The following is a 9425-nucleotide window of genomic DNA, read 5'->3' on the forward strand; positions in this document are numbered from 1 at the left end:
TGGCACCTGTTACCTCCTCCCAGGCCTTTGATGTACTTTTCTCTGTCACATTACTAATAACAGAAGAAAAAAAAATGTTTTTCTCAACCCTATTTCACCTGAAATAACTTCAATGTCAGTGTCAGAAAAGTTTTTTTCTTTTTCTCTCTTTCTTTTTTTGTTTGCCTCATGCTCACAGGTCAACAGGATGCACCTAGTGGTCGAATTGAGGGGGGATGAGGGGGGATGCCATTCCCTTTGTTAGAAAATTGACCAAAAAGCATCCCCCTTGTTAATCTAGAATCTGTGTGTGCAGGCACGGACGTAATTTGAGAGAGGGACACAGGGGACATGTCCCCCGCACTTCCCGTATCTGTGCCCTCTGTCCCCCACACTTTTTGCAGCCGTTACAACCATTCAATTCGTTTTTAACATGTAGTAACATGTTTTTCTGAGCCGTCTTTAAATGCACCATGAGTAGACTGCATCAGGCGCATACACATGCTGTCATGTTGTGATCTGAATCAATTGTACAGACGAGACGTGTGTTACTGGACAGTGCCGCTGTGTTAACTATGTTCAGCAAACCAGCCAGCAAGAAGCAAAAAACCTTGCACAATTTGATTCAGATCACAACATGACAGCATACATATGCTGTCATGTTGTGATCTGAATCAATCGCACAGACGAGACATGTGTTACTGGACAGTGCCACTGTGTTAACTATGTTCAGCAAACCAGCCAGCAAGAAGCAAAAAACCTTGCACAGTTTCTTCCAAACAAACCGTGTAAGTTGAGTAATGCTGTTGCATGTAGATAATGTTAGCTAAATGATGACTAGATGCCAATATATCAAGTTAAGCTAGTTAACAAGAACACTAATGTTATTGTCACTTATGTTAAATCACTTGCTAGCTAGTTTCATGTTAGGAATAAACTCACTCCTCCTTAATAAAAACTTGCTCACTATTGCTTTGCACATATTTTTTTTTAACTTTATTGCCACAATATAAAGAGCAGGGTCAGGGAGGAGACAATAGACCAGAGGCCAGCAAGGATGATCATGCAGGGTCCTTATAGGTGAGAGGAGATTATAACTGGCTGAGAGAAAATGTCTAGAGCACAAAAGTGACTGTGCGATTAATTTTCACAGCTATGTCACCACTACTATTCCTAATTCTATTTATGAATTTTGCTTTGCACATTTATAATGTATATTATTGCAATAGATAGAAGAGGGACAGGGAGAAACCAGACAAGTATCAGGACAGGGACCTGACAGCAGCACCAATTATCAGCCCAAGGCTTCACAGGTAAGGAGAAATTATAACTGGCTAAGAAAATGTCTATAGGATAAGAATGACTCTAAGAATAATTTTCACAGCTATCTCAGAACTTACTCTTATTTATACTCTAAAATGTTTTTTGTCTGTATTGCAATAGCAATAGTACTGCATTATTTGTGTTTTTAAAGGCAGCAGGTATAGGTCATGCCATTTTTCTTTATTTTGATTGATTTTGCACATCTGTGCTGTCATATCTGATTATGTGTGCATGCAAAAAAATCAAAGCTACATTGCATCCCCCTTGTTAAAAATTAACATTTCGACCACTGGATGCACCTATCGAAAATTCATAATCACCTCCATATGTGGTGGTCATGGGCGGGGATGTACGCTAATTGCTGAGAAGCAGGGGCTTGTTGTCAATTTACAATTGAATGGCATTCATAAACATACACATGTGCCTATGATCAAATCCGAGTTTTCAACGGCTTTCATGAATCTGGAGTAGGTTTTTAGTACCAAGGATTTTTATGTGCAAATCTACTCATAGATTTACTAACATTTCATGAATGAGACCTGATATGTTTTCAGATTGTCCGTATGTATGTCTGGCCCATTCTCGTAAACATGATATCTCTAGAATGTTGCGAGAGCATTTCTTCAGCTTTGGCAGAAACATCCACTTGGATTCATCATTGAACTGATTAGATTTTGGTGGTCATAGGTCAAAGGTCAAGATCACTGTGACCTTCCAATTGTCGTAAACATGATATCTCATGAATGTCTTTAGAGAATTTCTTCAAATTTGGCACAAACGTTCACTTAGACTCAGTGATGAATTGATTAGATGTTGGTGGTCAAAGGTCAAGGTTTGTGTGACCTTGCATCTATCTCATTCTCATGAGCACAATATCTCAAGAATACCTTAAACGAAACATGACATGCTGCTTTTTGGACACTTTTATATAGGCCTTAGAGGTCCCCTTATACTGTATCTGAAGTATCTTTCCCCAAATTCAGCCTTGGTGCAGAATTACAGCCACTACGAGCCAGTCCCACAATGAGCTCTCCTTAGGACGGGCTGTTTCTGTGTCTGCAGCTTTAAATGCTAATGAGCAGGAGAGAGGCGGGTGGAGTGGGGGTGGGGGTGTGGCCTTGACCGGCTTGCGCCCATGGTACCATGCGCTAATGTTTACAGGGGATGTATTGCAATGGCTCTTAGACACGCAGTCGTTCAAGCTTTCCAGTTTGACCCAGGATCTGATCCGAGTGGAGAGGCACCTGAAGAAGTTGAAACTCAGCGGCTACAGCAGGACATCTCCGAATGGTTAGTTAAAAGTATTGTGTCTGGATACGGCACTTTAGTTGGTTTGTTTATGTAGGCTGTTACAGTTATTACCATGTAGGTAACGCTAGCCTATGTTAACTGTTAGTAGCTGTTGGCTTTTTTTCATGTTATTCTGACTTGCTACCATTACAAAGGTGCATTAGCATGTTTATATCAGTCATATCAGTAATCTTTGTCATTAAAAAAAAAGAGCCAGAGTGCAGTCTTCTATAAACTACACAGTTCTCCATATCCACGTTATTGAAGTCACATTACCCATGATTTACTCCTGAAGATGTTATGTTTACTTCTACTCAACATCTGCTTGTCCACTCTTGTCATTTTTTTATATATAAAGCTACAGACACTAACCAGCCATTACATCAGCTAGACCTCTGCCATTATACATTTTTTACATCTACCTACATTTTTTGGATAGGTGCCATCGTGGAAAATGTGCTACCATGCCCACAGAAACTGAGAATATTTGCTGCTTGGAGATACCACAGGTAGCATTCTCACCACTAAACTGAAAACTAATTTGTCTCTTCATTAGGCAACTAATTGCACTTAAAAATGACACTTACTGTTTCTAATTTTAATGAGGTTACTAGACGACTACAGGTGGTCAAAGAACAGCTCACATGTATGGTTGACCATCCTGGATTGGAGCCTGCCTGCCTCAATGTCTACTCTCTGCATCATGCCAGCCAAATGTACAGAACTGACTATGGTCCTCTACAGTTGAGAGGAATACATCATGGTCAGGTCCATCATGTCAGCAACATACCCTGTATCATAAAACACAAGCACAAAGATTTTTTTTCAGTTGGTTGGGTTTTGGTTTTACTGTACCTTTTTTGTATTTAATTCATTTTTCATCAAGAGAAATAAATTTTATAATTCCAAAATATGTGTTGTTTGAATTGATTTGAACCCTTGCCAAAGGTCGGCTGTGTCTTTTGAGGTTTAGTAAGGTGGCCGACAAGAACAAATGTGATGCAAATACAGAAACGCACTGCAAATAGAGAAACGCACTGCATATAAGAAAACAAATACAAAGGGAAAATGCTGCAAATAGAGAAATGCGCTGCAAATAGAGAAACACGCTGCATATGAGAAAACAAATGCAACAGGAAAACGCTGCATATACAGAAACATGCTGCATATACTGATACGCGCTGCAAATAAGAAAACAAATGCAAAAAGAAAACGCTGCATATTCACTCATACAACGGAAGTGCTCCAGGCCTCTAGGGGCAGTGCTGAGCTTCCACCTGAGAGACAGACAACGGACCTATCAACATATAGAGCAGACGAGTGAGCGAGAAGAAGAAAGTTATGTTTGGGGTAAAGTTGGAGCCGGGACAGGCAACACAGAAAGGTACGTATTCTATTTTATTTTTCTTTCTTTATTGTTTTTCACGTGGTCCTCATCTTTTACTGTATAATGAAAGTGAAGCTGATTTACACAGCTGACGCTAGTGTGCTAGAGACTTTGAGTTCTACACGAGTAGTGTATCCGTAGTAGTAATGTTAGCTAACCCCATGTTTCAGTTCAGAAGCCTACTTTTCTTAACATTTTTTAATGTATAATACAGAGGTCATGATTATATTGTAGACTTATTCATTATAGACTTTTAACAGCTCATATCATAAATAATTTCATATTAGTTTTTGGGTTATAAAATTCAATATTATCTATTAGTGTTTAGAGCTGAACTGCTGTGAAACAATCATGAAATAATGTTTTCTCTGATTTTGCCTGCTGTCTATCAGCGCTGAGCGCCGCCTCCTCCCATTCAGTCTGTACCGCGGACACAACGCTGCACTGCCCGAGTCCGAGGAGGAGGACAGAAAAGACACTTTTGCTACTCATAATAAAAACTCCATGGGCTGAAATAATCCAAGATCAGAGGCTCACTGCAATTATAGGAAATATGCACGAGTGGGATAAAAAATGAAGGTGAAAGTGATTACATCCAGCAAGGAATTTCACCCAACGATGATTATGATGATAATAATAAATAATAGCAATGATAATGATAAATAATCTAACACAATACATTCATAAAAATGAAACAAAAGAGCCTAACATAGGAAATAGATTATCATGATATTTTTATTACAAATCCTTAAAACAAGGAAAATCAGATCAAATAAATCCACCATAAAAACACCTCCAAGACTTCTATTGAAATTATTTTTTTAATGAATGTGGTTTTGATATGCTTTACATTTAGTTAAAAGGCAAGTTTCAATATTTTGTAAGACAGCCAGGCTGTCATAATTTGTGCATAAAAATGTAGGTCTGAGGAAGTTCTAAGTTTGTTTGCAGAATGAGGCCCAATGTGTACAGGTCCACAAGAGACGGCAGATTGCAGCTGAAGGTCTTCTCTGCAGACTGGATAATGTGCTGCAGCCTGTTCTTGCTGAAAAATGTTGTCTCTTTATCTTTTTCTTCCTTTGTTTGTCAGGGTCAGCATGGACAGCCCCACAGAAAACGATCTGATTCGGAAGTATTTCCATCTAAAGAAAGAGAAGATAATGGAAATCAATAAAATGTAACACATCTATATAATCTGTCATTTGACTTTATATGAGTCTACATGGTCACTGGTGTGTGAGCATACCTTCACTGTTTTCTGTTCCTTCTTAGACTTAACACGTGTCTTTGAAAAGAATGTCTTTCTCTTCCTCTTTTTTATTATCCTAAATTTAAGAAAGGACTCTACACCAGACCTTGCTCCTACAATGAAAATAAGAAAAGACAGGAATGAGACATTAATTACTCTTTCATTTATTCATTACTCCTTTATTAACTCTTCACATATATATAATATACATGTATGTATATAATGTTAAAATATCAGCTGCTATATTATACATGGCCAATGTTTCAGATAATGGGGTAAAGTACATAGAAGTAACCCCTGTGAGTAGAAAGCACAAGCCTCAGACTGCTCTGAATGCCAGCTGATGTCATCTCACGAGTCGACATATTCCATATTTCATATACTCACAAGCACTTGGTTTCTATAGTTTGTTTCCGTTACTCCAGAAGCAAAGGAGCAGGACAGAGTGGGCTCATCGGGATCTAAATAGCTTTTGTGGCTTAAACAGTTTCAGAAAAAGGCTGAACTTAGGGGCTGCATAAAGGCCCAGTACAAGACAATTTTTTTTTTTTCAAGACTAAGATTCATGTAAAGCTCTCGTGGAGTCTGAGGATAAAACTGGAAAATGAGCAGATCCCCTTTAAGATCACTAAAGGTCTCATCAATGATCTTTGCAAGTCTTTTGAAACACGTTTAACATGCTTGTAACTGAATTAGGCAAGCAAGATAGTACCGAGATCCATTTGAGTACAAGAAAAACAATTTGAACTCTTAAACCAAGTCTTCTAACTGATTATTTTTTCTGCACTACAACTACAGATCTATGTACCTGCACAAGTGCTTGGCTGTGCATTAGGATGTGCACTGGTGGTGGGCATCTCCTCTAGTGGGTTGTTTGCCACATCTTTTAGAAATTTAATGTTTTTGCCGCACACACAGCAAAAGCCTGGGGAAGCTGTCACGGCAGATCCACAGAACGGACAGTACATCTGTGGGGGGAAAAAAGAGGAGAGTTTGCAACAACCTGATCTCACAGAAATACGTGAAATGACCACGACCTCTTAACACCGCATTCTGTGGTGGCAGCACGTAATGGGTTGAAATTACGTGCTGCCACCATGAAAACAATGCCAATGTAAAGTCAATTAGGATCCTCTCCCGTGGTGGACACACGGATTCCCTGATTCAATCACGTCACGTCAACCTCATTTTCCTCAATGATATCTTTAACATTCCTGTATACACACAAAAACGCGGAAGTGTTCTTGATATTAAAAAGGCAAATATATTCCTCTGTTATAATTTCCCACCAATAATAATAATAATGATAATAACGTGATAGTTCGGCTGTTCTAGATATTTGTTATAGCCTATTCAAATATTCAATCCCAAAAACGCCGTTTCTAGAGAACTAAAATATCTGAAATGAACCATCATGCCTACTTTTTCTTAACATATTTCATCTAGGTGCAGTGTCATTACTAGTTCAGCTTTACTAGACATTTTATATACTCAATAGATGTATCTTTTTACGACCCTGTTTTACAAGCCTCAAAAAACCCTACCATCCCAAAAACGCCGTTTTTAGCGTACTATCTAAAATAACTACCATTAGCCAACATCCTTGCTTTTTTTCTTAACATAGTTCATCTAGGTGCAGTGTAATAACTACTTCGGCTTTACTAGATATTAGATTTATTCAGTAGATCTAGCTTTTTACAACCCTATTTTACAAGCCGCAAACGAACCTACTGTCCCAAAAACGCAGTTTCTAGTGTATTAGCTAAAATATCGAAAATTAGCCAACATCTTTACTTTTTCTTACCATAGTTCATCTAGGTGGAGTGTAATAACTCGTTCGGCTTTACTTGATATTAGATATATTCAGTAGATATATCTTTTTACAACCCTATTTAGAACCCTACTTTGCAAATCAGAAGAACTACAACTATGTTGCTGATATGTATCAAACTGCATGGCACGGTCCCAGGGAATTGTAGTTTTTTAAAAATCTAAGTGTTTTTCTCAGATTTGGAAGTTGTAAATACTGAATTGAGAGTACACTGTGGACTTTAAGGGGATGGTAAACACATTTGTGAAATCAGATTTTAAATATCTAATTTCTAAATAGGTGAAAATTAATTTTATCCATATTTTATCCATATCTGACAGCAACCTCAGTTGTTGACTACACTCACATGATAGTTGAGGTCAAGAGCTCTCTATAACAGTTGGTCCCATGTCTGTACCCCCTTTAGTTGCTGAGTTATAAGCCCTCAAACATGCACTGAGGTCAAGGTTCAAAGGTCAATGGCTGAAAGCAGGAGCCATGTAGAATCATCATACTGACATATGTTACTCTCCAGGTTGAGACCTTTCCAATGATGTATTTGGTTTAGCTCTACGACAAAGTTTAGATTTTTTCATTTTTTGGACACAAGCCATGCCAGGTGTAGTTTCAGAGAGCACTTTGAAGGCCCAGTGTATAAAGTGAGTTTTGTTTGTTTCTTTGCTTGTTTTTTTCTTTTTTACTGTAGATAGTTACTAAAATGAGTCATCCTCAGACAATACAATACTACTAAAAAGTAAAACCAATAATAACAATAATGAAATAAGCAAAAATAATATTAAAATCATATTGAAATTTTAAAATCTATTTACAGAGTGGAATGGTAGCCTAATAGATAACTTAGATAATATTTATTATTGTTTAGACATTTTATTATTGCTTAGATACTATTTAGCCTATTATTGTATTTACTTTTAGCATGTTCTACTTTTGAGTAATTTCCGAGAAGTTATGATAAAAAAAAATACAATATTATATAATATCTATAATATTGTTGGCTATATTACACATTTTAATTAAAAAAAACCCGAAAGAATAAAAGAAATAAACACCAAAATAATTACTTTTTTTTATTGATACTCCTCTCTGACACACACACACACACACACACACACATTGAACACGCGATTGAATGAATGAATGAATGAATGAACATTGGAAGTGGTTCAGCCACAGTCCCGCCAGCTGGCGTGGTCACATTGAGATTACATTTGTTTTTTATTACTAACAAAATGTTTTATATTGACTGTATAAATGGTTTCATTTTCAAATAAATATTTGGAAACGAAAATATGCTTTGGTGTACTTTTACAGAGTTTTGCAATATGTATATAGCCTACCTGTATCAAAATGTATAATTTTCAGCAGCGGTTTGTGTGACAGCTGCCACGGTCAGAGGTATAACCAGCGGGGCAGCCGCTGGTTCTGTGGCGCTGGCTTGGGGTCCACTCTCCCCTGGTGGAGTGGAGGGTGGCCGGGTTGCCAGGGGCAGACGGCTCCATGTGATGGTGTTTCCTCTCTGGTTCTTCCGTGCTCAGCCTTATTTTTATCTTCTTATTTATTTATTAGTGGCGTCTGGATTCAGTTACGGCAGACGGATGGCAATCTGAAATGGAATGAAGCCCACAGACGGCCGACAGCAGCTACAAAACAGTAGTGGAATGCTCCCCATCCACCCACAGCACAATGCTCTTAAAGCCCTACGCTATCAAAAGCTGGCAAAATACATTTATTTTATTTTATGGCCTTGACATTAACCTGTCATATTGTTGAGTTATCAAGGACACTTCCACGTTTTTGTGTGTGTACAGGAATGTTAAAGATATCATTGAGGAAAACGAGGTTGACGTGACGTGATTGAATCAGGGAATCCGTGTGTCCACCACGGGAGAGGATCCTAATTGACTTTACATTGGCATTGTTTTCGTGGTGGCAGCATGTAATTTCAACCCATTACGTGCTGCCACCACGGAATGCGGTGTTAAGAGGTCGTGGTCATTTCACGTATTTCTGTGAGATCAGGTTGGTTTGCAAGGTCAGTGAGGTTATGTCAGAGACAGTGGATAGTTAGTTTTCCTAAACATTTTAACAATATTATTATCTGATTACCGTCATCTCCCTGTGCTCTCACCGTTATTTACCTGCAATCAAGTTGTCATCATCTCACGGCATAACTTCTTTTTGCCCTCTGCACCTCTGCCTGTTACATTTCTTTTTACACACCTTCTCTGCTCTCCCTTTCACCTCTCTCCACCTTCCTCTTATTCAAAAGCCCGTCACTAATCAATAAAGTATCCAATCATATGTGGAGACGAGGTTGAAAATACGTTAAATGTAATCAAATCTCTGGGGTGTCCCAGAAAGTAACG

General features: G+C 38.2%; 1 protein-coding gene across 1 annotated transcript in view; it reads left to right on the plus strand.

Annotated features, from left to right (window-relative positions):
- LOC144463620 (uncharacterized) overlaps window positions 1-9425 on the plus strand; it is a 474714-nt gene that overhangs the window by 381963 nt on the left and 83326 nt on the right. The window lies entirely within an intron of this gene.

The sequence above is a fragment of the Epinephelus lanceolatus genome, chromosome 1 (assembly GCF_041903045.1).
Source record: "Epinephelus lanceolatus isolate andai-2023 chromosome 1, ASM4190304v1, whole genome shotgun sequence".
Lineage (NCBI taxonomy): Eukaryota > Metazoa > Chordata > Actinopteri > Perciformes > Serranidae > Epinephelus > Epinephelus lanceolatus.